At 40.8% G+C, this 23010-nt stretch overlaps 1 protein-coding gene across 2 annotated transcripts in view; it reads left to right on the top strand.

Moving 5' to 3' along the window:
• The window catches only part of SMPX (small muscle protein X-linked), a 52409-nt gene extending 30788 nt beyond the window's left edge, over positions 1–21621 (top strand). For both annotated transcript variants that reach the window (XM_010370131.2, XM_030933524.1), the window contains one exon: positions 21199–21621. The gene's annotated coding sequence lies outside the window, so the exon portion shown is untranslated. The remainder of the gene's footprint in view (positions 1–21198) is intronic.
• Positions 21622–23010: the final 1389 nt, after the last annotated feature.

The raw sequence follows: 23010 nt of genomic DNA, 5'->3' as shown, positions 1-23010 counted from the left end.
TTTTAGTTTCAGAGGCAACAATTAATTCCTGAAAACTACCCCAACAGGTTTATTAAATTCTGAGTGTTCAATCATCCATCTATTCAGACTGTTTTCATTGCCTGATCATTTTGTACACGGGCTAGTTGGAATTTACCGTGGCCATATTAACCTTCTTCTTCATAATGCAAATTAGCAGCATGAATTGGATTTGAGTGGGAAGGATTAAAGTGCTGGGATAAATTCACTCATTTATGAAATGAACATCTATTCACTGACTGTTTCAGGCACTACCACATTAGAAATAGGTGATACAAGACAACATCCCTCAAGGGACTCACAGTCTAGTTGAGTAAGGATGTGAGAGGGGATATTAGCACATAATGGTTGCAGCAGGAATGGAGAAGAAATGACAAGGTACAGCCTTTGAACACAGGTGACAAAGAAAGAGTCTAGACAGGATTTGGAAAACAGTTATTCCACTGAAAGAAATGTGGAAGAGAGGTGATTCAAGTGTAGGTTTATACCCTGGTTTTGCTATTCCCTTGTTTTGTGATTTTATATAATTGCTCTGCCTTGGTTTCTTCATCTGAAAAATGAGAAAAATACCTAACTCCCAGAGGCAATTCTGCTGTCCACCCTGAGGAACATTTAGCAATGTTTGAAGACATTTTTGATTGTCACATCTCAGGGTGGGTACTCTTGGCATTCAGGGGCTTGAGACCAAGGATGGTACTAAATACCCTACAACACACAGGACAGTCCTCACAACAGGCACCGATAGTTCCAGGGCTGAGAAGCACTGAATCACATAGTGTGTATATCTAAAGTTCTGTGTACCACGGGAGCTATTACCATTATTAACTACAAAATGTTACTATTAGAATGAACTTAATTTAAGATCCCCTATCTATTAGCAGTGAGTCCCAGAAGCAATGGAATCAAGGTCAGTACCAGTCTAAAATCCCAGTGTCCTATTTCCCAGTTTTGTGTTCCTACTTTATAGGAAAGGCAAACAGTTTTCATTTTGAGTGTTATATCTGTTTCATTGGTACTGACTGCTGAGAAGGGTTGGGAGCCTGAGTTCTGCGGGAAGAAGTGGGGCAATCATAGCAGAGTGGGCTGTGGCTGTGTCAGGTGGCATGGGCAGGCTTTCTGCAGCACATTTGCCCACCTTACAGCAGCCACTGGACACTGGATGTGCTGGAAAGAGTGGGACACACCTGTCCTTCACTTGCAGCTCTGGCACGTAGTAATTCAGTGACCTTGGGCAACTTCCTGACCACTCTGAGCCACATCTATAAATAGGAATAATAATGTAAGTCTTGAGAGGGCACCAGAAAGATAGTGAATTGACTTAGATAGGGCTCCTGGTACACAGCAGCTTCCAGGAAGTCTTCATTCCCTTTGCTGTTCTCACGGTCTGCCCATACCTTCTGCCCTGTGCCCCTTGCTTCCAAGGCTAGGAGTTGATTGGTTTTTAAGTGAAATACTGTCTGAAGAGTAGCTCTGCACATTTCCCCAAAGAATATGGAGAAAGCTCACTGAAAATTAAAATCCATTAATTATCTTATCTGTAACTAATATGAGCTCACTGAAGCACTTGCAAACATCTGGGAGGATCTCTTTCTCAATCATCTGAATCCTTTGAGCTTGAGCCAGTTCATGAGATGATTTCTAACCTGCAACTGTCCTCTTTCTCCTGGAGGAGGCATTGCAGTTCCAGTTTTCAAAACCTGCAGCAGCTCATGTTTCCAAGGCCTTTGTCTCAAGACAGCAAAATTACAAACATTTCACTTTAGCATTTTCATTTTGTTTTGGAGACTTCAAGGAGTTTCCCTCCTCTCGCCCTAATTTTTAACTAGCAAATGCATCTGGTTTGTAATTTCTGATTTTTCTCTGAAGAGAATCAGTTTTAAGAAATACTCGGAGAGTTGAGCTGCCATTGCCCTACTCTCAAGGAAAAGTCAAATAATGGACTTTATACAGCATTTTCCTGAGCATTTTGAATGAACTTTATGGCCAGAAATAGACATTTCACCTTTTTAGTAATCTTTCATACATAGGCTATGTACTTTTGGAGTCTGGTCCAGAAAATAAAATGAGAGCTATGGCGATCTCAACATCCAGAAGTGCCCTGGGTATCTTCTCTATGACACCCTGTCCTGGGTTATGCCCCATTCACATTCAATTTCCAGCTATGATCACCTTACAGAAGTGTTTTCTCCCTCTATCTGACATTACTTAACTTGATAATCAAGTTATGTCTACGTTGCAATAATAGGTAGGCAGTCACTAGTAAATACAGGTGCCAGAGAACCTGGCAGCCTGCAGACTTTGTGAAGTGGCTGCTTAAGGGGCATCACAAAGGCCAGGCAATGCGGAAACAGGTTTATTTGGAAGTTTTATAACACATGCAAAATCACATCTTTTAACTAGGGGATAATAGTAGCAATAATATTAACAAACTCTTGCACTTGATTTTAAGAATTGCAAAGTACTTCCATGTCCATTCTCTCTTTTGAACTTCATAACAGTTTTGTGAGATAGGTAGGGCAGGAATTGACTTTGCAGTTCATTCTTACATGACTTCCAACTTCACAAAGGGTGGAAGATTGTGAGTTATATTGTCTTCTCCCTCCAGAGAAGGTTCATTTTAAGACTAATTATTAATTAAGCCTATTGAAGTCCATCTGTAGAAAATGGTTGTAATCCCTTTTAATCAGATAAGTAGGATCACCGTGTAGTCTGCAACAGGTGCCAAGGAAGGGGATTAGTTACAATCCATTCCATGGGCCAGAATTGAACAGGTAATGGCTCTGCTTATACCCAGAAGGACTTTTGTCACTGACATGGAAAGATATTAAAGGTTAATCTACCCACCTTTATCTATAGATATATTTCAAAGGAAATGTATTATCTCAATTTCTACCTCTATTTACTATTTTCTTGTTTAATTTTAAAAAGTCATACTGTAATCTTTATACACATACAAACATACCACATACACATACACACACACTTGCACATACATGCTTACACATGGTAGAGGACAGATTTGATCCAGGATTTGGAAATTGGGTTGAAATGTCTTAATTTCAGAAAGACCAGGTGGCAAACAAATGGGTCTGGGGAAAACTTCATTTCAAGATGTCCCCAAACCATTGCCCTAAAGGTCAACTCTTCTGGAAAGCTCTTCATTTTCACTGACAGCAAAGAAATGGTGTCCCAGACACCCTGCGAGGTCATATACAAAGTTTACTGCTTGTTATCCGTCGGGAGAGAGAGAGCCTGGGAGTCATTCTGAGCCAAATCCAATCCAATTATGGGCCAATTATAGACCTGCTTTCACTGCCAGGAGCAGGCCACCCCAGCAACCCAGCTGGTGTCAGAGCTCCTGGTTGGCAGGGATTCCCAGCACATAGGAAGACGAGCTCATGCCCCAGATAAGACAAAACAGCTGATAATGCTCTAGACCAGCACAGATGGCAAATGCAAGTGCATTAGAATGGTTCCTGATCCTCCTCACCACCCTCACTGCCATCCCTTCATAACTGAGTCCAGATTCAGTTTTCTCTCCTGTGTGGCACCCCCTTTTTTTTTTTTTTTTTTTTTTTGACTATGTGATCGAATTCTGAAATACCAAGAGGTGGTAGGCCAGACTTTGCTCCTGTACTCAGGGCCAACCTTCCATTACTGGTTGGATTTCTGAAGCCTATGCTATGGTGCTAACTGGAGTCACAGTGCCTGGATACCCACAGCACCACTGACAACCTCACTGAACATGTAGGAGCTAAAATGCCAAGAAACTTGAGTTAGAAACTTGACTTAGGTAAAAATAAAGCTATCTCTATTAAAAATCAAAACAATTTTGGCTGGCACTTCCAACCTACGGAGATCATTTGAGGTCCACATTCTAGCATCAAATAGTGTCATTATTCCTGCAGGCTGGCTTTGCATGGATGACCTGCCAATTTGAGATGCCAGCATTTTTGCATCTTTAACTGAGACTTTGAGGATAGTGGGGACAGGGCAGCACCAAGGACAGCATCCTGTGGGTGGCTGCAAAGGACACCCTTTTCAGATGGGCCTAGAACTGTGGTTCTAAAACTTTCACATGAATCAGAATCATTTAGACGGCTTGCTGAAACTGAGATTGCCAGGCCAAAGCCCTAGGGTTTTCGATTCAGTAGGTCTGGGATGGGTTCCAGAGTTTGCATTTCTGACAAGTTCTTAGGGAATGCTGCTGCTGTTGGTGGTGGTTTGGGATCACACTTTGAGAACCACTGACCTAAAGCCATCAATCAGATTGTTTAGGTCTGGACATTCAGAAATCCCCTAACTATCCCATCACCTCCTCCACAGTTTTCAGGCTAGTTTCCAAAAGTACAGTGAGAAGCTTGGTCAGATTTCTTTGCTGAAATTTATATATACTAAGCATCAATGAAGCAATAATCACAGATGCTTGTAATAGTGCTTCTAATGGTCAGGCACTGTTGCAAGCACTTTACCTTGTGAGACGTCAGTGAGTTAGTACACGTAAGAGCTCCATTTTACAGATGAGAAAACTGAGGCACAGAGATGTTAAATGACTTTCTGCAAGGTCATACAACTAGATAGTGGGGCAGCCAGGAGTCAAATCCAGGCTGTCTGACTTTTAATCGTTACCCCAGTCTGACTCTCAATGTGGCAGAGAGGTCCATGGGGGTGAAATGAGCTGGGTAAATAATGAGGGACAATCCTAATGTAAAGGATGAGGAATTCTACATCATCTTACCCACCAGTCACTTAACCTTACTGATACAATGTTCATTTCTGTAGCTGTTTAGTAAGTGCTGACACTGTTACAGTTCAAGGGTTGGAAAACCAGAGCCCACAGGCCAAATCCAGTCCATCACCTGTTTTTTTCTTAACTTTTTGAGATCGTTCTAGATTTACATGCAGTTGTAAGAAATAATAGAGAGAGATGCCTGGATGAAATGACTGGGAACAATGAAGTCATTTTTTCCAATCTCTAATTAAAGTATTTCTAAATAAGGCTTTGCCAAGGTTCAAATATATGCTGAGACAAAAAAGCTGGGTTTGATAATTTTAATTCAAGTATACTTTTGTGGATATCTAGGTAGTGGAAGTAAAACACAAAAGATTTTCTAAATTTGAACACTTTTCAAGTCCAAGAAAAGACAGGACCAAAGGATCATAGTTACTTGGCAGGCTGATAGGCAGCTTTATCTTAATGTTTTTAGAGACAGGGTCTCACTCTGTTGCCCAGACTGGAGTTCAGTGGTATGATAATGGCTCATGGCAGCCTTGACCTCCTGGGCTTAAGCGATCCTCCCACCTCAGCCTCCTGAGTAGCTGAGACCACAGGTGCACACACCACCACACCTGGCTATTTTTTTTTAGTAGAGATGGGGTTTCACTATGTTGCCCAGGCTAGTCTCGAACTCCTGGGTTCAAAAGATCCTCCTGCTTCAGCCTCCCAAAGTGCTGGAATGACAGGTGTGAGCCACCGCACCCAGCCTGATAGGCAGCTTTATAGCTTTTCTCAAATATTATGACAGAAGAACTGAAGCTGGTTTCTGAACAACTCAGTTGTCCAGCCTTGGGCTTTGGGTGAGAACCATTGTTTTTATTCTAGTTTTCTTAGCTACAGAGTCAGGCAGCAGCAAAACGCTGGATACAGTTAGCTCTATGGTCCTCAGCACTGAGTGCACATTAGAATCACCTGGACTTGCTGAGTGCCACTTGCTATCAGTCAATTCTTGGAGGTTGGCAGGATAGGCCTGGGAATGGGTATGTTTCACAGAATCTTCAGGTGATCCTTATGTGTGTCTTGGTCTGAGAAGGACTGAGAAGGTGTTTCTCAGAGTGTCCTTTGATGAACTAGACTAAAACCTTTCTTGCTTAGGTAAATATTTCTTTGGTTGAATGTTGCTGAGATGAAAGGATCCAATGGTGGAAAACAGCCAAGCATTCTTGGAAAGTTCATGCAGCATACATGTGTATTTATTTATAGCGTGAACCAGTGGTGAGCCATAGCCTTTATTTGGGATAGACATAGGAAAGAGATACTAAGTTCAGGACTGCCATATGAGTCCAAACAATGGCCATATTAAGCCTAGAAGGGGCTGAGGATACTCTAGCTCCCACTAATAAATGTGCTGTCTTGTCAGGGTTGTGACTCGTGTCTACCCAGCAATATGTAGAGTCATATTCTCACAGGTTAGGGGACCATAAATGTCACTTAGTCTAACCGAGACCCAGCCTAATGCAGCGATCTCTCTATACTCACTGCTTTCCAGATATGTACCCTACCCTGAAGAATCACATGGGTTTAACTATGAACTCAGCAATTTTTAACCCCTATCTAATTCATCTCCCTCTAAAAACTGCCAGGGCCACTATTCCCTTCAGATAATCCCACTTGCACCCTTTCGGAATGACTCATTATAGGGAGAACCCAAGTAAGTCCCCATTCCATTGGAGTTTTTTTTTTTTTTTTTTAAACAAGTTCAGTCTCTGCATGTATAAACATAAGTGGGTTATGTTTGTGGTATGACATGCTAAGGACTAATCACTAGGTGCTGAACAGTTGCACTGTAAACTTTGGTTCAAGGTCGGCCAGCTGTGTTGGCCCACTCCCACAAAGCTGAATCCATAAGTTCTCAGGATGCCAGCTCTCTAGAGTCTGGCTACTTATCTTTCTTCCCCATTTCATAAATGCCCAAAGCAATATGGTCCTACCCTGTAGCCAGGATCCAGTTTTTGACATGTCACACTAAACACGAACTTTTCATGATTTCCATCAATTCGCCTATTCCTTGACACATAAAATACAAGAGCTGAGTTTGAGCTAAGGCAGCTGTATTAGTTATCTTTGGCTGTGTAACAAATTATTCAAAACTTAAAAGAACAATAAATATTATCTCACAGTTTCTGTGGATCAGGAATTTAGAGTGGCTTAGCTGGGTGGTTCTAGACTAGGGTCCCTCATGAGGTTGTAGTGAGATGTTGACTAAGATTGAAGGATCTACTTCCAGGATGGCTCACTCACATCACTGGCTAATTGGTAATGATTGCTATCAGGAGGAGGTCTTGGTGCCTTCCCATGTGGACCCACCCATTGGGCCTGCTTGAATGCCCTCACAACATGGCAGTCAACTCTCCCTGGAGTGAATAATCCAAGAAAAACAGGGCAGAAGCAGCAAAGTCTTTTATGGCCTAGCCTTGGAATTCATACTTTGTCATTTTTGTAACATGCTACTGATTACTCAAGTCAGCCCTATTCTGTGTTGAAGGGGACTACACAAGGATATGAATACCAGGAGGCAAGAATCACTGGGAGCCTCTTGAAGGCTGCCTACCATAGCCACCTATCCCCTCATTTTTTAGATGATAAAACCGAGGTCCAAAGAAGTGAGATTCTCAAAGTTACATAGCTGTGACATTTCAGTATTTGCTTTTCTTTCACCCCTCCTGATCCTTACCACCCAGAATTTCTTATATTTATTTAAAACACCAAACACTGTTTATCTTTGGGGAGATTAGGAAGATTATTTCCAAATGTGAAGCCAGTTTCTCTGATGCTTCTAACAGAGAAAGCCCTTATAAATCAGACAGTACACAAGCACAGTGCATAGTGTGAGCACTGAGGAAAGTCTTTTCTTCATGTCCTTGAGTCATTAGTGGGGAGGGGCTCCAAAAGGGGGGAGAGGAAGGCAGAACCTCTACAGGGAGGCAAACCCAGAAGTGAACTAAAAATCCATTGTTTGAGTGATACATCTTAGCTTTTGCACACTGTTCCCTCTCCTCAGCTTGCTCCTATATGCAACGGTTTTCCTGCTCTCTCTTTTGCTTGCTTTCTTTCTTTCTTTCTTTCTTTCTTTCTTTCTTTCTTTCTTTCTTTCTTTCTTTCTTTCTTTCTTTCTTTCTTTCTTTCTTTCTCTCTCTCTCTCTCTCTTTCTTTCTTTCTTTCCTCTGTCTTTTCTTTGTCTTTGTCTTGTCTTTATCTTGTCTTTGTCTTGTCCTTGTCTTGTCTTGTCTCTTTTCTTTTCTTTCTTTTTGAGATGGAGTCTTTATTTCCCAGGCTGGAGAGCAGTGACACAACCTCTGCTCACTGCAACCACCCCCTCCCAGGTTCAAGCGAGTCTCATGCCTCAGCCTCCAGAGGAGCTGGGATTACAGGCATGTGCCACCACACTCGGCTAATTTTTGTATTTTTAGTAGAGATAGGGTTTCACCATGTTGGCCAGGCTGGTCTCGAACTCCTGGCCTCAGGTGATCTGCCTGCCTTGGATCCCAAAGTGCTGGGATTACAGGAGTGAGCCACTGCGCCCAGCCTCTCTTTTGATTTCTGAGGATCAAAACCAGAACAAGAAGAAAAAAGCAGAGGATATTATGAACAATCCAACCAATGGGAGGGAAAACTCTCCTCAGGAGTTGGAGTTCCATTAATCTCAGATGAAAGTGAATGAATCCCAAGTAACTTCCTAGGAGAAGCACAGAATTTTTTTCTGTGAAAACGTATGTTTCTGAAAACACAAACACACACAGGCCAACATACACACACGTTTTAAAGCACAAAACTCAAAATTGTGCTAAATATTATCAAGTTCCTTTTCAGGATCCTCTTTGAAATAGCCATCTTCTATGAAATGAAACAAAAAGAAAGCAACCTCTTGTATATTCTCTATCCTTTTTCAATCAGTTCAAAAACGACAAGGCTTGTCATGTCTGATCAGCTTAACTAGTCAGGAAATGACAACTTTCTCCCCGCCTGACCTATTTTGTCTAATGGGGCCCACTCCTCTGCCCTCTGACAAGCTACCTTCTCTCCTGAGTTCCATTTATAGCAGGGCTTTATTAATGGTTAAATCGTTAGGAATGGAACTGTCTCCCTCACAAGGCTTATTTCCCCTGTTCAATAAATTAAGCCAAGGGATCCGAGAGACTGCCCATTTCTGCTTTATTTAAGCTCAAATTCCTCACAGCCCACAAAATACTGCAAATTGCCAGAAGAGAGCTCAGTATGAGTTCCCACTGCTTTCCCAACAGTATGTGGTCACTTGCAGGTTGTCTTGGATTTACTGCTCAAAGTAATGTTTGTGTAACCTGTGGGAATTTTCCTCAGCCCTCGATGGAAGTTTGAGATCTGAAACTGAAATGCTTCAGTGAGGAGCCCCTGAGCCTTTGCTAATGGACAAGGGACTCCCTTCTCAATCCTCAGGCATGAGCCATTGGACAAGTGCTGTGATCTTCTCATATGTTTGACCCCTCTCTTCACCTTGAAATAAGGTTTGCAAATTTCATTCATCCACTATGTATTCTTGTTGCTGTCACACAGGTGACCTCGCTGAACAATTGGAGCATTAATGGCCCACAGCTGTCAAAGTGACCTGTGCACTTCAGTACTCAAAGCCTTTTCTCACTTGTTTTCAGTTGCCAGAGCCCTGCAGTCGGCGGATCTTTAAAAAAATACAAAACCAAACCCCACAAAATGGATCGGGTCACTGCCCTGCTGCACGTCCTTCAGTAGCGCCCCATGACCCTTCCGGCCTGTGTTAACTGTCTCAGACTTGGCAGGCTTTTTTCATCTTGCATTTCTGCCTGCGCAGGACATTCCTCGCTCCAACCCTAATGAAATTCTCCCAGCTGATGGAGGTTCCATGCTGATTCCAGGCCTTTACACATGCTCAGAATGTTATTTTTTGATCTTTATTCCCTCCCGTACTCATTATCTGGCTAACTCCTACCCATCATTCAAGTCTCAGTTAAATACTATTTTTAAAAAACTTTTCTGTTGCCTCTTAAACTGGATAAAGCATCCATGGCTCCCTGTGTTTGTCCCAGGATAGCAGCACCCACCACAATGGAGGACTGGATTGCCATTGTTTATTCTCTCTGATTTTCCTTCTAGATCTTAAGTTCCATGAAGGGGGTAACTTGTCTGACTTGTCCATTAGTGTATCCACAGTGCCTAATACTTCTTCTAGCATATAATGTAGCCCAAATAAAACTAGGAATTCTGCTTTCCACTTTTAAGACCATTTAAGCATATTTAAGCACAGAGTTGTGTCCAAAAGAAACATACATTGATTTCTAAAAATGGCCCCTGTATTAGTCTGTTCTCACACTGATAAAAAAGACATATTTGAGACTGGGTAATTTATAAAGGAAAGAGGTTTAATTGACTCACAGTTCAGCATGGCTGGGATGGCCTCAGGAAACTCAATTATGGTGGAAGGGCAAGCAAACACATCCTTCTTCACACGATGCAGGAAGGAGATGTGTCGAACAAAAGGGGGAAAAGTCCCTTATAAAACTATCAGATCTCGTGAGAACTCACTATCATGAGAACAGCATGAGGATAACCATTCCTATGATTAAATTACTTCCCACTGGGTCCCTCCCACGACATGTGGGGATTATGGGAACTACAATTCAAGATGAGATTTGGGTAGGGACACAGCTAAACCATATCAGCCCCCAGAAGGAATGTAAATCTTCACCTGAGAAAGATTTACATTGTAATCAGGTACAGGGTACACTCTTTTGGTGGTGGTTACACTAAAAGCACAGACTTCACTTCTATGCAATGTATCCATGTGACAAAATTGCATTTGTACTCCTTAAATTTAAACAAATAAAAGAAAAAAAGAAAAAAAAAGATTTACATTGTAAAACACATAGTAAAACTACCTAAAAATATTCTCAATGGCCCAAGATTCCCTCATTCTGGAGACATTTTACCTCAAATCTCTTCTTTGTTTCCAAGAAATCGTATTTTCCACTGAGTCCCCAAACCCTTTTTCTATGTAATTTAGACTCAGTTCACTTTTTTCAGTTCCCTCTCTACACATTTAGATCTCCCCAACCATCAGCACCACAAAGAGCTTGAAGCCAAGATGACAAAGATTGAATCTTGTTTGGAAGATAGAAAAGGAGGAAGGGATGTTTTAATTTATAAGCTCTTTGTGGACCTTTGTCCCTGAATAATAGTAATAGTATATGTTGACTATGTCAGAGGCACTCTGCTAAATGCTTTATCATGTTATCCTCCCAACCACCCTGTGAATTTGACACTACTATTTCTCTATCCTTTGAAACACTGAGGTTCACGTTGTTGGGTAAGTTGCCCAAGGTAGCATAGGTGGAAAGCCGGAAAGCTGGGTTTGAAGGCAGAGTGGGCTGTGAAAATGTCTCCACAGTAGGCACTCAGGAAACATTTGTTGACTGCAGAGACAGGGTCCCACTTGGGAACCAGCCTGGAGACTGACAAGGCAAAGGGTGTAAAAGCAATTTCTCTGCTGAATTTATTGGAAACACATGTCAAAGCTTTATTTCAAAGTTGCTTAAAGCAGCTTCAAAAATCCAGTTCTAAAACTTGGAATAGGAAAACATGTGGTTAGATAACACTGTGAGACGAGGTACAAGTGATCAGTAAACTCTGTTACAAGGTGACTTTAGTGAGGCAGGTATATCAGATCTCCCAGAAGGGGCTCTTAATCTTATTGAAGTTGATTATAAAATTACTAATATGTTTTATCAGCAATGCTTCCAGAAGGGACCACTTAACACACCAGTGCACAAAGCTCTGTTCTAGCTCAGGTTTGAGATCATTTTCTTTCATCAGAAACAGCTGTCTCTAAACTGGCAATTTTTTTTTCCCACCTCAGCACCATTGACAATTGGGCCAGACAACTCTGTCACTGGGGCCGTTCTGGGCATTCTAGGATAGTTAGCAGCATCCCTGGCCTCTACTCACCAAATGCCAGTAGTACCCTCCCCTTCCTGATTGTGATAACAAAAAATGTCTTCACATGGTGCCAAATGCTCACCACGGGGTGGGGGGCAAAAATCATTCTCTCCCTCTATTGAAAACTACTAGTCTAGAACTTTCATTTTCAAGTGGTCCATGTACCAATAGCAACAGCATTCCCTGGGTAGTTACTAGATATGTGTGGTCTCAGGCCTCTCCCCAGACCTCCTGAGTCAGAATCTGCAGTTTAACAGGATCCCCAGGGATTCATATGGATGTTGAAGACTGAGAAGCCCTTCTAGGCTGTGGTTCTCAATCTTGTCTGCATATCAGAGCACCTGGGAGCTTTACAAATTACTGATCGCACTTCCAGAGACTCTGATGTAATTGGTTTGGGGCAGCCTGGGCTTTGGGATGGTGAAAAAAACTCCCTCCAGGAGATTTAATGTGCAGCCATGTTTGAACTCTCATTCTAGGTGGTTTAAACCCCCATCAGCACACGCACATGCGCGTGCACATACACACACACACACACACAGCAGAGTGAGTTACAACAGCCTGTAAACAAGATCTCAAATCTCCAAATCAATTATGCTTTCTTCCTTTCCATAAACATCCTTCTTTATTTGGCCTCATCTCTTTTAAGATTATAAAATTAAGTCATCTGATGATAGCTTCAAAAGGTAAGATTTGGATATAAGTAGCTTTTAAAATAATGGTTGGAATGATTTAGAGGAAAAAATGAAGGCATTGATTTAAACTTCCCCGGGTAGCTTTTAAAAGAAGAGCCATCAAAATCATCCCTCAAATTCTCGATAATTAAAAAAAAAGGTACTTGAAAAAAAAAAAAAAAAAACCCCAAACATTAAATAGCAAACTCTATCAAGAAAATTGTTTTGCATGAAATATATAATTATGGAAAGAGCCCGTGTAAATTGGAAAGCAAAATGGTAACACCTTAATAGACAAAGGAAATGAACTCACAATTCACAAAAGTGGATGTATAATTAGTAGAGAAGCCTAAGAAAATGTGCAGCTTCAGTAGAAATCAACGGAGTGCTCAAGAAAACAGTTACTGACTTTCCTTTAAGTAAATCCACAAAGATAAATAGGAAAATGATCGTGAAAAAGACATATGCACATTCTCAAAAAATATTGAATATCTTCTGTATAGCAGGCACACAGTAGTATAAATGATGAGGGTTGGGGGGTTAATAAATGGAAAATTCCCAGTCATTGTGGATTTATATCTCTCCCAACCCAGTCGTGTCTTCATGGAAGCCCATTCTAAAGAAAATGTTCACATGGAAAAGGTTGTGTTCATTTATGGTAGCAAAATTGATTAAGAACCTAAGTGTCCAATAATAGGATTCCAATTAAGCAAACTCTGGTGCAGCCACCTGATGAAATGCTATGAATACTATTTGTGATATAATGAATGATAAATAATTTATACAGTATAAAACTGGAAAAATGCTTCAGTGATTGAGTGAATTTTGAAAATGATACAATGGTATGGTCCCCACACCCAACACACACACACTATATATTTGTATATTTAAAGTTCCAAGGAGCCCTTAAAGTAAGAAGGTTGTTTATCTTTGCTTTAATCCAGTATTTCTCAATTTATCTGATGATTGATGGTTTCCTTTTTCTCCCTCTTTTCCTCTCCCTTTCTTTTCAAAGGAAAACTTGTTTTATCATCTCTTGAAACTAGTATTTCTCAAATGAACAAAACCTCATGGATTTGCTGGCATATACAGTAGTATTTAAGAGCTATGTAAAAATAAAGGCCTTACGTGGGTATATATATGGTAAAAAATTTATCAAGTTCACTTAAGATTTGAGCATTTTACTCTATATAAAGTATTTTTAGAAACACTGCTAGATTCTGAGAAGGCAAGAAATATTTTTAAGTGAAATTTTGGTGTTCATTAGAACAAATGCATGAATATTTGTTAAGTCAACGTTTTGGTACACTACAGATATATTTCTGTGTATCAGTTGTTAATGTGTGCCTCTAATGTACTGTCAATATGTACAGATTACTTATTGATATGGTTTGGTTGTGTCCCTACCCAAATCTTGAACTGTAGCTCCCATAATTTCCATGTGTCACGGGAGGGACCCAGTGGGAGGTAATCGAATTATGGGGGTGGGTCTTTCCCATGTTGTTCTTGTGATAGTGAATAAGTCTCATGAGATCTGATGGTTTGATAAAGGGGAGTTCCCCTGCACATGCTCTCTTTTGTATGCTTGATAACATGTAAGACATGACTTTGCTCCTCCTTTGCCTTCCACCATGATCATGAGGCCTTCCCAGCCACATGGAACTATGAGTCCATTAAACCACTTTTTCTTTATAAATTACACAGTCTTGAGTATGTCTTCATTAGCAGTGTGAGAACAGACTAATACATGTATGCTAATTTTTACAAGTTTTGCAAAAGAATTTGGTGTAGCAGAAAGAGCTCCAAAACTTATCCTGGATCAGCCAATAGCTAGCTGTGTGATCCTGGACAAGTGACTCAGCCCCTCTGGATCTCAATTTCCTAATTTGTAAAATGAGGAGCAATACCAAAACTCTAGTTCCATTTGTCTTTGAAAAAGTTTTACTATTTTAAAAGATTATAAAGCCTTATAGTTACATCTTTGCCTAATAATACATCAAAGGTCATCTTTTTATCTGACTACTGAGTCTTTGGACCACTCATTACCATCACTGTGACTGTGAAAACAATCAATCAGCTTTAAGGTGATCTCTATGACAATGTGCTTTCCAGGAATGCATTATGGGAAGAAGGCAGGGAGGCCTACATTTGTTTCACATGCTCTGTTAGTTAAATGTCAAAAAATTAGTTTTCCGTTTGGTTGCTCCAGAACTCCTGGCTGCCACAGATCATTGCTGGACAGTTGTAGGAGGATTCTTGATACTTCTGATATAATCACCATTGTCTCTAGGCCTTGAATGCCACGGCATAAACAATATAGAAAGATTTTTGTCATCTTTAGAAAAGCTGAGAACCTCTTGGTTAAGACAGCAGTCTCCTTGACTTATTTATCACTTTGTCTACTTCTAGAGGTTATTGAACTCTGCCTTGGTAGGGAAATCTTGGGTCAATATTTCTCCAATGAAGTCAGTAGCCCCTTTAGAGACAGGGAGGACTATGTTCTGATGGATGAAAAGAAATTTCCCACAAAATCTGGAGCTGCCTATGGTGACTGGTCTTTGATGATGCCCCTTTCTCCACCAAGATCTTACCAAACAAATGTTGTATCTCAGTTGCCAGCCCCTAACTCTGAGTTGATATCCAATATAACAAACTCTCAATACAATAGGATTAATAAAAAATATTTTAATGAGATTCAACCTGGATATGCAATTTGCCTTTTCTTTATAGTCACTTGAATTCTCCAGGTCCTGCACTTAACACTACTTTAATCTGGATTTCAGGTGCAGGATTTGACCAAGGCAAATATTCTGGTCTTTGTGCCTTCCTCTTCTTCCCTGTTTTTATGTAGTTATTGTTAGAAGCATTTCAGTTTTCACTTTAACCACCAAAGGCTTTATGAGTTGCAAAGGCAACTTTGGTGGATGTTTCACAATTTAGGAAAAAATGTTCCTAATTTTTACTTAGAGTTTTGTTTCTCTGACTTTACGAGTACCTGTTTGGGACAAAAGAAAGAGTTTGGGTTTGGAGTTGTTTGGGTGAAATTCCAGGCTGAGCGCCTCTCTGACCTTGGGTATGTGTTGTTCCTTACAAGCCTTAGTTGTAGCTTGCACCACCTTCCTTAGGGTGTGGTCCTGATGATTACAAGGGACAATATGTGTGAATGTGCTCTGTAAACTCTAGAAGACTATAAATGCTAGGTGTTTGTCTTATTTCTGATGCCCTCTAAGGAACTCCAGAGTTTTAACCAGTTTGCTCTGGGTGCATGGTTGGCCATTGCATATGGAACCAGACCATGAGGCACTGCCTTCTCTCAAGTACTTCTGAGTGTCACTGTGTTTATGGCTCTATGATTTAGCACCATGTAGGAGGAAGTAATCATTGCACTGCCCCCGAGTGTGTGGTTAAAGGACCAAGTGCAGACAAGTGTTGAGTGGACTCCATTTCCCACATGATGTATGTGGGGCCACGGCGACTATGAGTAACACAGCTATAAATGGGTCACAGCAAGGCGTAAACATCACATGTTCCTCAGTCTGGACTTACGGTGACACAAGGGAGATATTTGGTGTATCATCCCCACACCAGCCAAGATGTACCCTTCCCAAATGTAAACTAGAGGTTGTGCTTCCATGCCATTTTTGGTCTGGGTACAAAAGGTATGTGGGGCAGCTACAGAAGGACTTTTTCAGCTGGTTGCTGTACCTTCCCCATCATTCTCACAAATGTCCCCTACAGGAGAACAGGGCACAGGAGAATAGCTGACAACTGTTGTCTAGGCAGCAAAGCAGCGTGGCCCTGGAGACAGCCCAATACACTTGCATTCCAACACCCTGACAAACAAGAGTGCTTTACAGTATGGGCAATTTTAGCTCTGGATCCCTTCCCATTGTTTCTCATTTCTAAATTCGAGCCCTGATGCAGAGCAGGGAGCTCAGGTCTCTAGATTTCCGAATTTTTGTATTCTGGTATCATGCCAGCATCCCGAGCACACGCTGAGTCCCACAAAGCCAAGGATGGAGATTCTTGCCCTCTGGGGACTTTGGACTCTGGGATGGACTATATCTGACCTTATCCATCATTGCTGTCCTGTTTCCAGGCTTGTTGGGCCATCTTGAATTATACTGGGACCCGGGAGTAGGGGAAGCTGAGGGACAGGGTGATCTGCAGGAGGACACCTGCAATGGCTCCTGCTTCATCTGTCACCTCATGCCTGGTTCCTTCTGCAAGGAAGAATCAGGTTTATTTTGTAGGCTGAACAAGGTAGCTGTGTAGTCAGTTGGTGGAGTGCCTGGCACGTAGTAGGTGCTCAAAACTGGCACTGCCACCATCAGCTGTTTCTCCACTCCCACATGAGCACAGGCTGATAGCATTGGCCCAGCTTCCCCCTCTTCACAGTTTTTTTCAGGTCTCCCTTGGCTCTCAACTGCAGTAAGTAAAGAGGAAGAGCAAAGTTCCCCTGGGGCGAATGTTATATTAAGAATTCCATGCATTTATTTTTCTAAATATGGTCGTCTCACAGTAGTCATGGTGGTCTGGGAAAACTGGATCAAGATTTCTCTATTTTTTAAAAAAATGCTTATTTTCATAGCTTTTGGGGCACAAGTGGTTTTTTTGTAACATAGATGAGTTGTATAGTGATGAATTTTGAGATTTTAGTGCACCCATCACCTGAGTAGTGTCCATTGTACCTAATATGTTGTTTTTATCCCTAGCTCCCCTCCCACCCTTCCCCTTCTGAGGCTCTAAAGTTCATTATATCACTATGTATGCCTTTGCATACTCATAGTTTAGCTTCACTTATGAGAACATACAATTTTTTGTTTTCCACTCCTATGTTACTTCACTTAGAATAATGGCCTCCAGCTCCATCCAAGTTGCTGCAAAAGACATTATTTCATTCCTTTTTATGGATGAGTAATCTTTCATGGGGTATATATACCACATTTTCTTTATCCACTCATTAGTTCTCTATGTTTACAAAACTGTCTCAAAGTCAGAGAGGCCTATAAGCTGAACCCACTCGTGAAGGACATCTTACGGCTCTCCAATGCAAATGGCTCATTCTATGTTTCTCAGTATAGCCATAATTTCACCTATGTATCTGGGACAGATAAAGAATTATCAGAGTCCATGTCAAGCCTGCCATATAAATGATACCCATTTCTGGGTTGCAGATGGTGCTTCTCAGTCTGGACACATCTTGGAGAGAAATCACACCTCATAAAACACGCTTCAGTGACAATTTCCTATGGATCATCACCCATTCCATGCTGCTCAGAGAAGGCGAAGGAATACCTCGGCTTCAAGGGAAGCTTGTCATGGGCCTCTTACTTAGCCAGAGAGACTGGCCATATGTCACCCAGCACAGTGACCATAGCAGTAAAGTGGCTAGAGCATACCCTGGCCATCATGGGGCCAGAGCTGGAACCTAGGGCAGAACTGGCAGCATAGCAGAAACATAGCACATCAATCCAACACTCCTGGATTTCTGCATCTATGGGCCTTCACTCATTACTGCTGCCTCATATTGAAGAATGTGGGTTTGGCTACAACTGCAACTCCAGTTCTTTTCCTATTTTCATTTCTCCAGTAGTCCAACTCATCAATCACTGGACCCCTGCCATGTGTCAGGTGCCATGATAGCCAATGGGATGTAAAAATTTATTTATATCCTTAAAAGAACATATTTATATCCTTAAAAGATCCTAGCCTAGTGGCAGGGCAGCTATAGTGGGAGACATGAGAGGAGTGAGATGATGCATATAAGCAAATAATCACAATTCAGCATGTTATATGGAGAGTCATGGGGTGGTGGGATTTTAGTCAAAAGTTATAACCAAAGAGTGAGAGGCCCAAAGGCTCTTGTCATTACAGGAGCAAAAAGTGGTCTAGTGAACTCAGAGTATAGGGTACCTAAGAGAGAATGACCAGAGATGAGCCTGGATCCTGGTACCCCAGGATGAAGCTGTGAAATTGCTAGTCACTCAGAAACCATGGGCTGGGAAGGAGGTGGTGTCTTACCTCCACTTAGTGACTGGCATGGACTGAAAATTGATAATTTCTTTAAAAAATTAGTAAACAACCTAAATGTCCATTGGTAGATGTATGAATAAAGAAAATGTGGTACACATACACTGGAATTTTTATCCTGGAATAAGAAGGAAACTGCAATATGTGACAACATGGATAAACTCTGAGGACAGTATGCGAAGTAAAATAAGTCAGTAACACAAGGACAAATACTGCATGATTCCACTTATATGAGGTGGCTAAAATAGTTAAACACATAGAATCAAAGAGTGAAGTTGTGGTTACCAGGGGGGTAGGGGGAAATGGGGTGTTACTAATCAACAGGCATAAAGTTTCAGTCAAGCAAGATGAGTAAGCTCTAGAGATCTGCTGTACAACATTGTACTTATGGTCAACAATAATGTGTTATACACTTAAAAATGTATTAAGAGAGTAAATCTCATATTGTGTTCTTTTGATAATAAGATAAAATGCTGGGGAAATACAAGAACCTATGCTGACTGCTGTTGATAGCATTTTCAGTTTTGCAATCATTAATAACTTCCTACTTTTTCCTCTGGTTCACAAACCATCCATACCCTGTTAGTGGAGTAGAAACAGCTCCAAAGTCAGGACACCTCTGTTAAAATCCGAGTTTTTCTATCTACCAGCTATGAGACTTTGAGCTAGCTACTTTGATTTTTGAACCTCTATGTATTTCATCTCAACAGTGAGTACAACATAACCTGCATCACAGCAATGCTAGAAATGTTCAATGACACTATGGGCTTTGTGATCTCTAAAGAAATATACAAGAAAGGGAAGCTTTCTTAGACAGATCTCTGCTATAGACTTCTTCGGGCTCAATGGCCAGAACTGGGTCCCATGGCTCCCCCTAGCTGTAAGAGAGACTGAGAAATAGAGTGTAGTATTTCGCTCACCAGCCTTTGTAGTAGAGAAAAACAAGGATTATGGAGGGTGCCAAACCAGAGTTTCTGCCCCAGCAGGGGGAAGATCCTTGTTTATGGAGTTTTCTTTCTCCAGCCCTTGGCAATAAAAAAAGGTGAGCATTCCATTTTTAAGAAAAGATTCAGCTCATTCACATAAGTAAAACACACAAGGAATGACACCAAAGACTAATGGAAAACAAATGTGTAAATAGTGTTCAAGAATCCCTGCATTACAAGAGCTTTGAAAAGAAGTGGCACCATGTCAATTAGCTATTGCTGCATACCAAACCACCCCCCAAATTCAATGTTTAAAACAAGATAATTTCTTATTCTAACTCATGTGTTTTGGCCTCAGCTGATACAGGTTGGGCTCAGCTGATCTTGGCTGGACTCACTGATGTGTCTGCAGGTCATCTGGGGGCTCTGCTCTACATGGGGCCTGGTTAGGGTGCTTTAGCAGGGGTGGTTCTGCTCCACATATTTCTTGTCCTTCTTCTGGGATCAGAAGGCTAACCTGGGCATACCCTTGTTATGGCAACAGCAGAAATACAAGAGTAAGCAAAAACATGTGATACCTCTTGAGGCATAGGCTCAAAATTGGTACACCATCATTTCTGCCTCATTCTGTTGGCCAAAGCAAGATGTGTGGCCAAACTCAGGCATGAGGAATTATACCCCACCCACAGTGGTAGAAAACTACAAAGTTACATGGCAGTAGGGAGAGGTGAAGAACTGGAGCCATAAATGCAAATTTACCTCAGGCACCAGTGGTCTTACAAGCCATAATCTTAAGACTAACATTATACTCTAATCCTTCAGGAGAAGCTATCCTAATTTAGTTTAGAATTACTTAAATCACTAGAGCCAAAGTTGATGGCCACAGCATCTACCCACAGTTCATTTACATTCATGGAATTGAGAGATGAAATTTTCAAGTGAAAATGGGGTCTTCAATTTTGACTTGTTCCTATCATATTGATTTATAACCTGGAGGACATTATGCTAAGTCAAATAAGCCAGACATAGACAAATATGGCATGATCTTACTTACATGTGGAATCTAAAAACATTGAACTCATAGAGGCAGAGAGTCAAATGGTGGTTGCCAGGGGCTTGAGGGGTGGTGTGAATGGGGAGATAATGGTTAAAGAATACACAGAATTTCAGATACATAAGGTGAATATATTCTGGAGATCTCGTATTAGTCCATTCTCACGCTGCTATGAAGAAATACCTGAGACTGGGTAATTTATAAAGGAAAGAGTTTTAATTGACTCACAATTCTGCAGGGCTGGGGAGGCCTCAGGAAACTTACAATCATGGCAGAAGGGGAAGCAAACACGTCCTTCTTCACGTGGCAGCAGAAAAGAGAAGTGCAGAGCAAAATGGGGGAAAGCCATTATAAAACCATCAGATCTCATGAGAACTCACTTGCTATCATGAGAATAGTATGGGGGGAACCACGCCCATGATTAAATTATCTCCATCTGGTCCCACCCTTGACATGTGGGGATTATTACAATTCAAGATGAGATTTTGGATGGGGACACAGCCAAACCATATCAGATCTGTTGTACAGCATCATGACTATAGTTAATAATGTATCCTTGAAAATTGCTAAGAGATCTTAAATGTCCTCCCCACAAAAATAAGTATGTGAGGTGATGGATATGCTAATTATGGTGACTTAAACATTTTACAATGTATGTATGCATATATCAAAACATTGCATTGTACACTGTAAATATATACCATCATTTGTCAATTATGCCTTAATGACACTGGACGGGAAAAACTCATGGTTCCTTTGGTTTTTCTTTTGCAGGCTTGATGTGAAGAATTAAAGAGGAAGAAGATGAATTCAATAGCTCACTAAAATTTTATATATTTGTATGACGATTACGAACCTCCTGAATGCCTGAGACTCTAGCAGAAATGGCCTGTTTGTACATTTATATCTCTTCCTTCTAGTTAGCTGTATTTCCTACTTTATCTTCATTTTTGGCACCTCACAGAACAAATTAGCCCATAAATTCAACACCTGGAGGGTGTGGTTTTGAGGAGGGATATGATTTTATGCAGAGTGATACGGGAATGTGTCTAATGATTTTGATGAAAAGTTTCTCAAGCTACTTCCTACAGTATTTTGGTCAATATTTGGAATGCGTTTTAGTTCTTCACCTTTTAAATTACGTCACTAAACTTTTTATGAGTTCAAATAAATATTTGACTAAATGTAAAATGTGAATCTAGACTAAATTAATTTTTATATTTCAGATAGCTACATATTCCCTAACCTGGAGAGAAATGAGATATGAGTCAGCCCAATCCCATATTGCCTAAGTGAGGGCCTCTCATTCTGAATTATTGAGTACCATGGGTAAAACCATGGCTGACTGATCACTCATATGAAGTTAAATATCACTTGAGGAATTGGATATCATTGATATTCTTCCTCCAAGGATGAGGAGTTTTACAGTGAGTGCATTTTACATCTATAGAGGCTTAGAAACTCCCCTCACCCAGATGGAATAGAGTTCATTATAAGTTAGAAACTCCCCTCACCCAGATGGAATAGAGTTCATTATAAGGCACAATAAAGTAAAGCTGAGCAAACAGAACAAGAGAGGAGAAGAGCCGTCCAAAGATGAAACATGTCTCCTGCTGCTAAAATGGAGAGTCTCTATGTCAACTGAATCAATGTCCAGCACTATCATAGACCAAAAAGAATCACCTGTGCTCCTCTAGAGTCTTATGATCTTCTGAAAGGCTTGGACAACTTCACAGTGTGAAGATTTGAGGGACCAGGTTATCAAGAGCACACTGTTTGAAAAGCAAGCATGTCACCTACCTGGTATGCAGAGACCTCAACGTCGTTTCTCAGGCTGAATGACTTTGATTTTTGCTTCAGAGTCAGCCATTGTAAAAAATCAGATGTACTTTGAAATATCCCAAGTGTAAATTACTCTCCCGCTTTTCTGTTTCATAGAGCTCAGCTTCGAAAAGCAGGGCTATCATTGCCTACACATGTGACTGGCCACAGAGTCAGCAGTGCCTGATGAATTTAAGTTTTCCCAAAAAGGTGCCTGTCTGGTCATAGGTCCCATGTGTTTCACCAGACTGTGATTTATCTGGTCATCTACATCTAATATATACATATGGCAGGGGGAATATCAATCAGAACAAAATATGCCAGCCTAATAATCTGTCAGCAGATGAGGTAAACAGGTTCTAAATAGGCGCTAGGTTGCCTCAGACTGTCTCACTCTACACTGATTAGAGTAGTTGGGTAGGGTTACCAAATTTACCTCAGTGTTCACTTTGTTTTAATGTAAATTATCTATGTTCAGTTTCAAAATTAAGTTCTGGTATAAAGTTATAAAAATTGTCTTCATATTTTAATGTCTTCCAAGGCAAATTTGCAGCACAATACATACCAAAGTCATTAGACAAATTCAATGTATTTTTTGAATTTTAAATTTAATATGTATTGTATTTTGTTAAGGCTCAAATTCACTATATAGGAAAAGACAGTCTTTGCTTTCGATGAAGTTATAATTTTCAAAATTCACACATTCTATGCTAAATGGCTCTTTAAAAACCCATATGTCTCATGGAAACAGCCTTATTTATCTTA

This window comes from Rhinopithecus roxellana, chromosome 7 (assembly GCF_007565055.1).
Source record: "Rhinopithecus roxellana isolate Shanxi Qingling chromosome 7, ASM756505v1, whole genome shotgun sequence".
Taxonomy (NCBI): Eukaryota; Metazoa; Chordata; class Mammalia; order Primates; family Cercopithecidae; genus Rhinopithecus; species Rhinopithecus roxellana.
This window is presented reverse-complemented; position numbering and strand designations above follow the sequence as displayed.